Source organism: Panulirus ornatus, chromosome 19 (assembly GCF_036320965.1).
Source record: "Panulirus ornatus isolate Po-2019 chromosome 19, ASM3632096v1, whole genome shotgun sequence".
NCBI lineage: Eukaryota > Metazoa > Arthropoda > Malacostraca > Decapoda > Palinuridae > Panulirus > Panulirus ornatus.
The window spans coordinates 7,729,365-7,744,364 of NC_092242.1; the positions used below are offsets into that span (position 1 = coordinate 7,729,365).

Here is a 15,000-nt window from a genome sequence, read left to right on the forward strand (position 1 = left end):
TCAATTTATCAAGGATATTACAGGTGTTCAGTCGCGCGGGAAAATGTGCGGGCACGGTGGTGCCCCGGCGTGTCGAGATGAATGGCCGACCCAACACTGGATTACCCGGTAAATCACGTTGACGGAGGCGGAACAGAAGGTACTACGGTCTGCCATGATTTGTTCGGCTGTAGGGAACACACGGGGCCGTATGGCCGGCTGTGAGTTGTTGATTCATAGAGGTGGATGTAGACTGCACAAACATGGTTATGTAACCTGCTGTGACCCCGTGCCATAGGGGCATTTTGGGGATCACAGGGATATGCGAGTACTTGTAAACTACAAAAACAGCTGTAGCACACTTGTACATATGTACAATTGTAGCTGTGGTGTTGTAGTACATACGTATAGCTTTAGGAGTCTTGGTAGACCATTGATGTTCGCATACGGGAAACTAGTCTACAAGCACATTTACACGGAAAGCTAAGTACTACAAGCACAAGTACACTGCAAGCATCAGGAAAACGGGAAGCTGTAGACTGTTTACACCATAACACAGGCAGTTGCAGACTGCAAGCATAGGCCATCCATACCCAAGGGTTGTACCGACGCACCTTCATGCTGAACGGTCGCACTGAAGGGGTCATGAATACATCATTTTCTGTAACAGTTTTGCATTGTCACCCATACTTCCCTTTCTCTTCCTCTCTCTCTCCCTTTCACACACACACACACACACACACACACACACACTGGAAAGCACAGTGTACAAAGTACACAGGTCCTCCCTCCTCCCCTCTGACACACACACACACACACCCCATTTCTTTTATAATTATCCCCTCGCGTTCCCTTTGTCTTGGCTGTGTGTGTGCCCCTCGCCTGGTCGGGTCACTCGTGCTGTATAACTCTCCATTGTCTCAGTACGGCGAGTAAGTTGGGATGGTATGAGTGGTCATACCCTCCCCCCTCGTGTACACACACTCCCTGCTCATTCATGGCTATTTCCCCTGCGGGCTGATGTGCCGGGAGGGAGAGAGGGAGGAGAAGCGCCACGTCGGACGCAAGTCATCTTGTGTTCCTAGCCACAGGAGGAATTTAAGTCATGCAATTTTCCCCTGGGGAGAGTGTAAAGACGAGGAGTGGAGGGTGTGGTGGGGGATGGATGTATGCCATGGTCCTCTGCGAGCCTCACCGCCGCCACACGCTATACACACACCAGTTATAATTATTGTCATGGCCGCTGTGCATAGCCATTGCCCAAAACTTATGGCCGGGTTTAAGCCATTATTGGATCGCGTAAATGACGCCATTAGATAATTTATTTTTTTCCTGTCACGTATTTACGGAGAGAGAGATTTAGGTTAATGAGTCAGGAAAGATGAGTGTGATGGAAGTTCCACATGAGTGTCATGAGCACGTTGGTATGAGGCCCTTGAGCATGACGGCATGACCTTTGAGCACGACGGTACGACCCTTGCGTATGGCGATATCAGGCCTTTGACCTCACAGGTAAGGTGCTGGGTCAGAGACGAGGTTAGCATACCCTAGGATCGCACCGTCTGTCTCAAGGTTTGTACCGCTTGTGTTCTGGAGGTGTACCATCGTGTTTAAGGGGTGTACCATCGTGTTTAAGGGGTGTACCATCGTGTTTAAAGGGTGTACCGTCGTGTTTAAGGGGTGTACCGTCGTGTTTAAGGGGTGTACCATCGTGTTTAAGGGATGTAACGTCGTGTTTAAGGGGTGTACCGTCGTGTTTATGGGGTCGCACCATTGAGCTCAGATCCTGACAAAGGGTACATATGACTCGCTTGATCTTGATCAGTGTCATACATGACAGTCCCCAGCCCTGCTGCTCGGTACGCTGACCAGGCCTAGGTACTGCAAGAGTGTCGCTGTTCTCATCCCCTCCCGTCAGTAGCCACCACCCCTTATAACAGAAAGCGGGGAAAATGTCAGTTTCATTGATAAGTTGGTTAAGGTCTTGAGATGGGAAGGGGATCGTGGTGTGAGGGGAATCTCTCTCTGTCTCTCTCTCTCTCTCTCTCTCTCTCTCTCTCTCTCTCTCTCTCTCTCTCTCTCTCTCTCTCTCTCTCTCTCTCTCTCTCTCTCTCTGACTGCCCTGCAAATGCCATGCCAAGATACCCATGTTAATATTTGATTCTCTCTTTGTTACAGGTACGTTGATGTTGATGATGTTATCAGCTGTTGTGCTGGTCGATGGTGTGTGTGTGTGTATGCGCGACCAGACGTCAGGGGGCAGGAGCGGGCGCTGGTCTGGTCACACCAGACCAGCTCATCGTACGGTAGGCTGTGAACCCCCCCTTGAGCAAGGCGGTACAGGTGACCCTTCAGTATACGACGGCAGCATGACCCTCGTACGCGATAGTACGAACCCCTTGATGCATGATAGCGTGGCCTTTGACCCAGCTCGAACGAGTGAGGTTCATTAACCACACGATCATGACCGAGGGGGGCGGGGCCCACATCTTCGTGCTCAAGGGTCGTCCAGTCGTACTGAAGGGCTGTGCCGTCGTGGTCAAGGGGTCTTGACAACGAGGCGTGTGCTTGTTTATCCCAGGCCAAGTAGACTGCACCTCACGTATGTATTTCCCAGCCTGTCACATACATAATTCCGGCACACATGCCCGGTAATTACATATCCAGCACGTCGATTGCAGAGTGGTAAACTGTGATATACCACGTCTATAGTGATTGTATTCGATTCATTGCGACGGTGCATCTGAAAAGGCTACCACGTAATTCTCGTCCCAAGTCCTCCTCCACCTCTCCCTCCTCCTCCTCCACCTCCTCCTCCTCCTGCTCCTGCCGCCACCACCTTCACTTCGCTCGGATTGTAATCGCCTCCACGTCACTGGCGTTTCGCTTGCGGGAAAGAATTGAACGAGGAGGACGTGCGTGTGACGTCACACTTCACTCCCATCTGCATAATGCCATTACATTGATAAATTCACTCAGGGCAGCTGTCAGGGACCCAGAGTACAAGGGATTGGCTCTGGTGTTTTGGGAGAGAGAGAGAGAGAGAGAGAGAGAGAGAGAGAGAGAGAGAGAGAGAGAGAGAGAGAGAGAGAGAGAGAGCACGTGTAATACGACCGTCTCCACTGTCACTGAACGAAAGTATTGTATGTTGCATGTTCCGTGTAAGACTATATATATATATATATATATATATATATATATATATATATATATATATATATATATATATATATTCCTATGAGTCCAGGGGGAAAATGAAACACGATAAGTTCCCAAGTGCACTTTCGTGTAATAATCACATCATCGGGGGAGACACACACAAGAGAGAAATATAAGTATATGTATATGTATATCCTTACACGGAACATGCAACACTTTATTTAAGGGCGAATTTAAAATATGGGGGGCAGAGCGACCTGAAAAATCTCCCTCCATAATTCGCAAGCAGTAATCCCACTCCCGCTCGAGTGATGGCCTCAAACCCCGTGCACCACTCCACAGAGATACACACCATTAGCTATTCAGCGTGTGCAGCGTGAGTTGCTGCCCTCCCTGGCCACTTACTGCCGAGGTCCCTGGCCCTGGGAAAGGCGCCACCTGGTACCCGACCTCACTTATTGGTTCGTGCCATGATTGGCCCGCACGCTGATTGGTCTACGTGCTGATTGGCCCTCGGTGTGATTGTTTCGTAAGGTGGCTTCGTTAAATGAAGTTACCTCTTTCGTGCGCTGTGTAGGCCGTGTTTTTCTTGGTTGTTGTTTCTCATGTCTTTGCTCGTACCGATTGTTCGGATGTTGATTGGTCTGTAGAGCTTTTGGTAAAGTCTTTGAACACGACGGTACTGCCCTTGGATATAATGACAGACCTTTTAACCTGGCTCTTGAAGGTCAGGTTAAAAGGCCAGGCCAGCCTATCCGAAAGGGTCGCACCATCGTGCTTAAGGATCGTATCGTCATGTTCAAGGGTCGTACCGTCGTGTTCAAGGGCCGTATCGTCGTGTTCAAGGGTCGTATCGTCGTGTTCAAGGGTCGTATCGTCGTGCTTAAGAATCGTACCGTAATGTTCAAGGGTCGTGCCGTTGTGCTCAAGAGTCGTAGTGTCGTGATCAAGGGTCGTACCGTCGTGCTCAAGGGTCGTACCGTCGTGCTCCCAGGGTCGTAGCGCCTTACTCTGAGGATTAAACGCTGGAGCGACTGAACGACACAATTGCCCCTCAAAATTTTAAGATTTACTTTCACCCAGTCTTCTCAGCAGCGTTATTGACTTTCCTTCATGCTCAGCTGTCCAAATTTACCTCATGGGAAAGTGGCCATTTGGGAAGCGACTTGATGCATTGGACTGTGTTAAGATTGGTTTAAGCTTCGACTGGTTCTAATGTTGATTGGTTCCTGGTCTGATTAGTTCGTTTGCTGGTAAGTGCATCCGCCGTGTCCCGAGGTTTAATTGGTTTGTTAACTTTATTGATTAATTTCTCAGTTCTGTTTTTGGTTCATGGCTTTGTTAGTTCTAGTTGGTGTTAGTTTATAGCCTTCTAAGTTCTGGTTTGTTATTGGTTGATATGTATTGAACCGGTTCGTTTATGACGTATTTGTGCTTCATATGGTTCATAGTCGTATTGGCTCCCTTTGCTGGTTGATTCACTTGATAAAGTGGTTCGTAAAAAGTTATCACCTACTTATGTTATTGAATTTTTATACAAAAATATCTTTGACGTTGATCTATTTATGCATTATTGGTGTATTGTGTAAACGATTCAAGATCTTCATTAGCTATCGTGGAGGCAAAGATTCCCATTTGTAAACGCTTTTTGTTTTTAATTCTGTTCTCGTTCATCAGTCAGTCGAGAATCACTTGGAGTGAGTTATTTGTAGGCAGACGACACCTCTTGCTACACTCTCTCATTCAGTACAGAGTCCCCAGGTTCCCCTGGAGGGGGCAACAGTAAGGACGCTGTACAACGGTATTTTTGCAGTGGAAAATTGGTCATTTATAAAGTAATACGGATAATGATAGTAATTAGACCCTGAGGTCTCGACGTGATCATTTCAATAGCTAATTAAAGATAATTCTTACAACAGTAAGGGGTCGTTTGGCATATCTTCCCCCTGCCGTGAATGCCATTTTGTTCCGCCCCATCATTCGCCTACGCTCCACTAACCCTCTTCAACCCACACAGCGCGCTGGTCACTCACCATCTTGAGAAAACCGGACGAAATCTTATATACGTTTCGCTGGTCGTATACCACATATATATATATACACAACACCACAACCACGGCTCATCCGTGTGTGTGTGTGTGTGTGTGTGTGTGTGTGTGTGTAAGCTAGCAACATTTTTTTTCCGGGTATTTACGTATATCTTCACAGAGCCAAACTCTTTTTCTTTTTTTTTTCCGTGTTGGGTCGTGGAAACCAAGGCGGCCATCTGGCACCCAGTACCAGCCGTGTGACATGTCTGTCTTAACGCATTTTTCCCGTGTTGTTGGTTATCCGGGTGCCGTGTGTCAGTCAGACAGGAGCCGTGATCACTGCTCTACACATGACTTGTATCAACGATCCTTCTAACCCACCCCCCGACATGTCGAGCCAGGCCAGCTGTGCATGACGGATATGTATATACGTTGGGAGTGACGGGTATGAACTAGTGTATGGGCTCTAACCCAGGATCCATATGTATCAGGCATATGTTAGAATGCATATATGTGACTTATGTGACGCCTCTTGCAGGTGTGGCTTACAGATGTCCCGCAGGCTCTGCAACCCAGCACAGACCACCTTGCGACAGGGTCCGAAATGAATCGCAAATGACTGAATAGTTTACGTCGAAAAGAAAATCTAATCTTGAAAAATTAGATGTAAAATCTTCTTCATTAATACTGATCGAGTCTTGTGGAAAAAAGTAAGTCTTTAATTACGGGGGAGAGATGAGATAAAAAAAAAAAACAGACCCACAGGTAGACTAATTATATGCAAATATTGAAGGCTGTATCGGTGTACGAAAGAACCCATTTTATACATTCGGCGGAAAAATGCAAATTTCCACGAATGGCGTAAAGTCTACTTCGATCGCATCACGGCGCAGGCCCTGTGGCTTGTTACGACGAGCTTAAGACGGAGGTGGCTTCCCTGACCCCCTCGTGTGTGAGTGTGTTCGGACGTGCTTGGCGAAAACACCGGAGGATGCCGCCGTCAAGGCCGCGTCCCAGGTTCGATTCTCCCGAGTCCACCCGGACGGTGAAGTTCAGCTGATGGTGAGGGCGAAGCTCCATGGCGGACGTCAAGTCCAGACTGTGGTGGTGTTCCTCCTCCTCCTCCTCCTCCTCCTCCTCCTCCTCCTGCCGTCTCCCTCAGTGTGTGATGATGATTATTTTCTTTATTTTACTTTCCTTATAAAAGTGATATTGGCAGATGGAGGCCGGGAGTGTGGGGGAGGGACGAAGGTCGGGCTGAGTTCCTCACAGCTCACGTGGACACACTTGTGCGGCCTCACATCTCAGTGTGTGTGTGTGTGTGTGTGTGTGTGTGTGTGTGTGTGTGTCACTCAGCTCCCAGGACCGTGCACGGTCACCACAGCTCTCATGCAAACTTTATGTCTCTTTTGCATGACGCTCCGTCAACGGCCGTGACAAAACAGACACACCACGACACAGACATATCACGTCGAGGTGTTGAAAACCAAAAGAAAATTTTACTTCAAAGTCAGACACGTATTAATCGCTTATCTTCAGTGTGGAAAAGGATCGTAATTCGATATTCGGTTTGCGAATATCATATATACACCCATACGCTCCTCATGGAAGGATCGTATACAGGATAATGAATATTCTCGGTTGTATATCTGTAACGGACTAACGTTGTTACCTGTCTTTAGCGTGGTTAACCTCAAATAGCCCCATTCCAGTACCAGTGATTATACCCTGATACACTCCCAGGTTTTGTGAAGAAGATATGGACTTGTATTGAGCAGATACTCTGATGTGAAACCATCATCAGCATCAACCATGAGCAGCTGTACCATTCCTTCACTATCAAGTACTTGAGTTACACCAAACTCCAGACGTAACTGGCGCAGGGAAAGCGTGTATGCCTCAGCGGGAGGTCGTCAGAGCCCATCTACAGTGTCACCCTGCTGGAGGTGGGGGAGGGGGCTGGGGACGCCCTTTCTAGGAAATCCAACGCCGTAAAAATGTGTCTTTATGGATTTCTCCTCCTCACCGGGGGTGGTGGGTGTGTGGGGGTTAGCGACGTTTAAGTGGGTCGGGAGCCGCTGTTGTTGTTGCGTCGACGCTGAATTGTATGGTCTTGCCTGGGATATCCCTCCCTCACCCCCCTTGGCCCAGTATATCCCTCATACTGGCCTTCCCTCGCTTTCCCAGCTCTCGCACACTAACAGCAGGTTGGTACAGTGACTATTTCCCAACAGAAATTCGCAGGTCCCAACTTGTATCGTACATAGGGGTAAATGGAAGTGCAGATAACAGAAGACCTGGGGGAGATGACAGTGAACACGAAGACCTGATGGTCTGTAGAGAGGTTGTCAGTTATCCCCTCACTGCATGGGTGAAAACATCCGGCAGTGGAGCCCAGATAGAAAATTTGGGTCCCGCCGTAAACCTCTGGATATCCTCTGGGACCTGCTGTAAACTCCTGAGTAAACTGCGGTATACGGATGGACGGACGATGAGCCACCCTCAGCCGGGTCTCCGCCAGTATACGTTTAGTGAGGAGGGGAGGCGAGGCGAGAGGGGGAGTTGAGGTGAGGTGAGGTGGCCAAAACGCTAGTACCCGCTCACTTGGCTGGGCCGACGCTCTGCAGTGGCCCGTAATTCCTTATTGACACTGGGATTTATCTCGCACATTTGTCGACCGTGTTTAATCATGGCACGCTGGATTTAGAGGAGGGGGGGGTACCTGCAATAAGATTTTAGCTTCCGTGTTAACACAGACACGCTCACAGCGTACGGTAAGCTGGGTAAAATGCGCCGGTCATGTAATGCGCCGGCGATTTCACAAGCCGGAATTTTGCATCCACTTCGTGCGAGTGGAACATGGAATAATTTTTTACCTCAGTAGTTTCTCTTAATATATACATGTGTAAGGAGATATATGGCGTCTTCCCGCGAGAGGAAAATGGGTTATAGTCACCGAGTGTTATGTAGGATGTACGTGAGTTATGCTAAGTTATTCGTAGCCGTTTATATAATTAAGGGACTTTTTTTTAGGAGTACTTGATGTCCCCATAGATGGTGCCGCAGGGCCCCTCCCTGTCGGTGGGGGTTAATGCGCGCGTGTGCGTCTGAGCCTCACGTGTACGAGAGAGAGAGAGAGAGAGAGAGAGAGAGAGAGAGAGAGAGAGAGAGAGAGAGAGAGAGAGAGAGAGAGAGAGAGAGAGAATCGTGAAAGGTGTTTCAAAGCAGTGATGAACTTGCGGTGGAATACCACTGTGTTACACCAAATGTTCAAAACGTTGAATCTTACGGACAGCGGAGTCGGAGGCTAGATTGCCAAGACTCTGGCCTCAGTAGAGAAGGCATTCGTGACTCTCCTCAGTAAAAGTAGTAAGATCCCGTCTCAGTAAAGATGGTAAAGTCTAGCGTAAGTAAAGGTGATGGTAAGGAGCCTCCTCACCAAGACGTATGTATTCCAGCCTGACCTGACCTACGGCTGTACGCAAGGCTTCAGAATTCTGTAATGTTACAGGTTGACATAATTCCCGCCAACGCCCGCCGCCAGGCTCGAGCAAACTTAACTGATTAAATCTACATGCTAATGTTAGCATGTGGTCTGGCCTCCCCACTCCCTACCTCGCTGGCACACCCCAGCCGTAGTCTTCTCCACCCACCGTTGTCTTCCATACGACTCACCTTCCCATGTCTCCTCAGAATGGTTATTCCACTTCTCCCTCTCCCGCGTGGATGAGACGGACTCACCACGCCTTTGATATCCTCCCCACAATTATGAGTTTTCCTCTACCTAGTCCAGACTTTCCTCATGGCCTTGAATTTCCCCACCCTCCCACATAGCTGTGATTTCCTATCCCACTTGGTAATATTAGGCTTCCCTTCCCACACGGATCTTACTCCTCCCTCTCTCTCTCTCTCTCACACACACACACGTCTTTATGTAGTGACACGGCCTCCCACTCTCCTGCACTTGGCCTGACGCCTCTTTTCTCAGTCCCTCCCGCCACGTTCGTACTGCCCTCCCTCTACGGCTCAGCTGCCCTGAGTGACTCCTACTCCCCTCCCAACGTTGTCCAGACCCTTCTCGGGTGCGCTTCCTCACCCGAAGTGATCCAGAGTCTCCCTGGCATTGGTGTAATTCCTTCCACTCACCTGTGACCTCCCTCAGGTTAAGACCGAATTTCCCTTCCCTCACCTGTGACCTCCTTCAGGTTAAGGAGGTAATTTCCCTTCCCTCACCTGTGACCTCCTTCAGGTTAAGGAGGTAATTTCCCTCCCCTCACCTGTGACCTCCCTCAAGTTAAGGCCGTCATTTCCTCCTCCCCTGATCCGTGAGTTTCCTCGGGTCACCAGGGGTCCAACTCCTGCGCACGTTGACCTCATGCCCTTCCCTCGTCTCACGGGTTCACTCCAATATTGCCCTTGAACCTCCCTTAATCCTTCGCATATGGGAGGGACTGACCCTCCCGTATATGGCCGTAATAACCATCCTCCTCTGAATTCTATCGCCCATACATCCCGTCATGGTTCTGATTCCAGGTGCGGTTGTAACTTCCGTCCTAACTCCCCTCTTGGAGCTCTTTGTCTCCCTCCTTCCCCCGACTCCACACAGGGTTTCGCTGCTCTCCTCCTTCCCTTCCCCTCCTTCTAGTGTATATAGGGCGGGTGATCTCCAGACGCCCTCGACCCTCCAGCCACACCAATAAGGGGTTTCGATTCAGTTAATTTTCCCCGTCTCACCCCTGTAGAACTCGTCCCTCTGGTGCCCATTCTCGCCCGCCTCTTGTCCATTTGATTCACTTATCCTGCAGTTCCCCTGCTCCTGACCCTCTCACCCTGCCGTAGTTTTTCGTCCGTTATTCACTCTCATTGTCGTCCTGTACCATTGTGCACACTCCCATTCTTCATACATCTCTGATGAATACTCCCTATATCTTTTGAAACATTTCTCTCTGTCCCTCTCCTCTCGTACCCTCGCCATCTTTCTCCCTCCTCCGTCATCTTTATTCTTCTATCTGTCTATCCATCTGCGGTGTGCGGTACGCGTTACACACACACACACACACACACACACTCTCTCTCTCTCTCTCTCTCTCTCTCTCTCTCTCTCTCTCTCTCTCTCTCTCTCTCTCTCTCTCTCTCTCTCTCTCTCTCTCTCTAAGACACCCATGCTCTGCACCCATGTCTGTTTCCTCCTCACCCTCCCTATATTTTGTAGTCTGCTCTAGGATTCGGGTTCTCCCAGCCGTATAAGAAGGAAGGAAGGAGGGAGGGAGCCTATGCTGGCTGGAGGGAGCCCACGGTGGCTGTCGTCATAATGAATAGTAATGAGTGCACAGCGGACGTGCTGCACCTCCCTGGGGTGGAGGGACAACTGCAACAACTTGGCGGACTTGGGTGAGTTATCACTGGCGATGGATGGTGGGCTGAGTGGTGGTGGTGGTGGGGACGGCTCTGCCGCTGGTGGGCTTGGCCGTAGTGTTGGTGGTGAGGGTCGGCTCTCGTGATAGTGGGGCTCGGCTCTGGTTGCTTGTTGGGTTTGAAAAAGGGATTCACCGCCATCCTGACGCGGCTGCAGAGGTGGGTCCTCGCAACCCTCACTGCCAATGGTTAAACGACCATAAGCGGAGAATTAGATATGATGATCATCATCTATAGCCCCATAGAGAGATCTGCTCGAGCTCGCAGCTCTTTCCTAGGTTTTGAGGATGACCTTAATGAAAAAAAAAAAAGAGAGAAAGACTCGAAAATATGTGAATTAAGACTGAAACTTTTTTCTTTCCCTTCGTCTCCTTATGGACTGACAAGCAAAATTGGCCCTTAAGCCGCAGCAAATTGCATCCTTTATACCCAGGCATTTGTCAGACTATCTCGGGTAAAATCGTAGTCGAGTGAAAGATTTTCGTCATCTAGGATGTGTAGGAATTCATAATGTAACGTATTTTTTCTTGTGTTTAGTTTTATTATGATGACGGCGTCTCCTGGGGCAGTGGCCTGTAGCAGGCACTCCAGCAGTGCCTCTCGTCTCTGTGTGGACAGCCAGTTGGGTGTTAACACAGACGTTATATTTTGGCCCCTTGAGCACAGCGGGTCGACCCTCAACACGACGGTACGACCCTTGAGCACCTTTGAACGCCTCCCCCCTCCCACCTTCAAGCACGATGGGACGACCCTTGGGTATAATGACGTGGCCTTGGACCGTCAAAGGACAGACCATCGAACCCAAGTCGAACCCAAGTATTGTACTATTGGACTCGAGGGTCGTACTGTCTGTCAGGCTTGAAGTCTGGTCGTGGTGCCTTTGTGCGCAAGAGGTCGTCGTCCTGTTGTGGTCGAGTGTCACACACGCCGTGCTCAAAGGTCGTACCGTCGTGCTCAAAGGTCGTCCCGTCGAGCTCAAAGGTCGTCCCGTCGTGCTCAAAGATCGTTCCGTCGTGCTCAAAGGTCATACCGTCGTGCTCAAAGGTCGTACCGTCGTGTTTCACGGGCTTAACTGACGAGTGAAGTGTTCTTACATGGAGTTTGTGTTCCTGTTTACGTTCTCGAAAATTAGACAGACAAAAAATTGTGTGTGTTTAAGAGCAAGACGAGTGGCGAGGACTTTACGTATTCTCTTTTAAGATACGCTGACCCGGGTTTTCCTATGATCAAGATTTCTGATAATCTAGACTTTGGATCAGAGAACCTATTACACTGAAAATTTTTTTTCTCATCTATTTTCCTGTAGAGTGAGGCGAAGGGGGTAGAGGGCCCTGGTGGACTTGTATCTTGGGGTCATCAGAGATAGCTAGACCTCCTTTATACCTTCTTTCCAAACTTCCTACCCTTCTCTCTCTCTCTCTCTCTCTCTCTCTCTCTCTCTCTCTCTCTCTCTCTCTCTCTCTCTCTCTCTCTCTCTCTCTCTCTCTCTCTCTGTCACACACACACACACACACATCTTGCTGTTCGTCCAGCGGAGCTTCATCAGTAACGCAACGAAACGTTTGACCGCCCGGGTTGAGTTGTGGAGCGCCAAAGTTTGGATGACAGGCGAGACTTGGCTCCCTCCCCGCCCCTGCCTCCCCCATTTTTTTTTTTTTTTTTGTGTTTTATGAAGAGCTTAATTTCTGACGGAAATTCGGACAGGAATGTGGCGCTCCGCTCGGCCCGTGACTTTGACGATGGCAATAATTCATTTAAGGAACTCTGGGTTATTCGTATCATTCATTTGAGGAACTCTGGGTTATTCGTATCATTCATTTGAGGAACTCTGGGTTATTCGTATCATTCATTTGAGGAACTCTGGGTTATTTGCATCATTCATTTGAGGAACTCTGGGGGTTGAGGAGACTTCTCGTCTCGTCTTCTCGCAAGTTCTTGCAGGGATAAGTTGTATCACTAACTCTGGATTTTCCTGGTTAGTGTTGGTTTTAACCCCTGGTGCTCTGTCAGGCGAGGGCATGATAAAGATCGAGGGAGGATGGTGTATAAGAGACGGGAGATGTGAGAAGGGAGATGTACCCTTAAAAAAAGGAAATCATTAGAATATTCTCCCGTCCATCGTGTTTTTGAAAAGAAAAAGAAAATGTTTGATCGTAACCCTGTTGCTGTATGATGTTATGATTTGCATTATTAGTAGATTACGGATGTTGAAGATGATGAAATGATTGATGTTTGTCTTTTCATTATCAGCGACTGTGAAAAAGAAATACATATGTATTTCATGTAGAAAAATGTTCTGATTCTTAAGATTTGAAGGACATGTTAAAGGGACGTCAGATCTGTCGCTCCTTTCTCTCAGTGTGGAGTTAATGTTTTTGCGAGTTAATAATACGACATTAACTGTGTTGCAGTGAAGACACTGCAGAGCACTGCATCATGAACACCCTGATAACGAAGGTACGACCCTTGAGCACGACGGCACGACCCTTGAGCACGACGCTACGACCCTTGAGCACGACGTTACGACCCTTGAGCACGACGCTACGACCGTTGAGCACGACGCAACGACCGTTGAGCACGACGCTACGACCGTTGAACACGACGCAACGACCGTTGATTACAACGCTACGACCGTTGAGCACGACGCTACGATCCTTGAGCACGACGGTACGACCCTTGAGCACGACGGCACGACCCTAGAGCACGACGGTACGACCCTTGAGCACGACGTTACGACCCTTGAGCACGACGGCACGACTCTTGAGCACGATTATATGACCCATGGGCATGACGATGATACATGGCCTTTGAAGTAACCCTTGAGGGTCGTGTCAGGGGTTAGGCCTTCTTGCCCAAGGTTCGTGCCGTCGTGCTCGAACGTTCGTACCGTTGTAGCTCAGTGGTCGCACCGTCGTGCTTGAAGGCTATAACAAGCATCTACGTCGTAAACTCTTCAAAGGTTTCGGACATGAATTCCTATCCCCCAGCAGGACCTCATCCTGGCAATGTCCGTCTTTGTCATGCACATTAAGTCATTATTTTCGAACGGAGTCTCACAACTCGGGCGGCCTTAAAAAGCGAGATAAGTTCCCCTTAAGTGTATTCCAGCCGTGTCCTTAAGAAGCCACGAGTTTCTTGCGTGTTTAAAGAAGGTCTTTTAAAAAGTGGGTCGTCTCCCTCCTTATGCCTCTCTTCGACCTCTGGAGTAAACACCGTCTGTTGGTCTGTGCAGATTTTCTGTCTCGACCGAGACTGAAGAATGACGTTCTCCGTTGCGACATCATTCCGTCGCAAGTTACTAGTCGCTTCGGGTTGACTCCCGGTGTTTCTCAGAGCGAAGGTGTCGTGAATAAATGCTCATTGTATTCGCGAAAGGAAAGAAAGAAAAAAAACAACTTAATCTGGAGTTCTGAGAATACTATTATCCTCCCTCACTCTTTTTGAATTTTTTTTTTTTTCGTACAGGTGGAATAATAGATGTCTCACTCAGCCTCCATCCTGCGTTCCATTACGTTAATACCACTGCTTTAGGGTCTACTCCTGAGGTATTCATGTGTTGTTTCATTCCCCACGACTCAGCCTCAGTCATTACTAAGAGGGCTTTTATTAATGAATGCATCCGAGCCGTTCAGAGCGCCTGTGGTTCATTGAACACGGAGGTACAATCCTTGAACGTAGAGGTACCATCCTCCAACATAGAGGTATCATCCTTCGAGCACGACGGTAACGACCCTGAGTAATGATGACCTGGTCCTTGACCTGACTCTTGGGGATTGGGTCAAAGCTCGGGGTCATTGTTCCTAAGGTCTTGCTTAAAAAGGGCAGAACCTTCATCGTCCTCATGTGCCCAAGGGTCATACCGTCGTGCTCAGGGGGTCGAAATTACATAGCCGAAGCGCAGTATGGCGTCTGTACTACGAGTGGAGACCCAACACTAAGAAGAGAAGGTGGTTCAGCCTTTCCCCTCTCCCTCACTCCAGGTTGAGGCAGACTCGGGCCACCTCACCATTAGATTACCTTGACAGTCTCTCCAACTTTGGCTAGGGCGAGGTACCCAGTCCTGCATAATGTAGTACTGGATTCTGTACTACAGCATTGTATACTGAACTGTACATTGTACTGTACTACCGCATAGAATGTCTAGTACTGCCTATTGTACTGTAGACCTGCATATTGTACTGTAGAACTTTATATTGTACCGCAGTATTGCATATTGTATCATAAAATCCAAAAAAAATAATGACTGATGGCAAAAGAATGGTATAAAATGTTCGGTACAGATTTGTTGGCAAAACATTGCTCATATAATATTGTATACAGTGTGTCCTTTATTACAGATGATACAAAAAACCAGTTATTGTATAATCCACCGTATAAATCAGAGGTGTGGGGTATTATGTGGGTAAACCTCGCTATA

The 15,000-nt window shown here is 48.6% G+C and overlaps 1 protein-coding gene across 21 annotated transcripts in view; it reads left to right on the forward strand.

The window, feature by feature from the left end:
• Nucleotides 1–15,000, forward strand: part of LOC139755367 (uncharacterized) — an 876,210-nt gene that overhangs the window by 191,573 nt on the left and 669,637 nt on the right. The gene's annotated exons all lie outside the window — the stretch shown is intronic.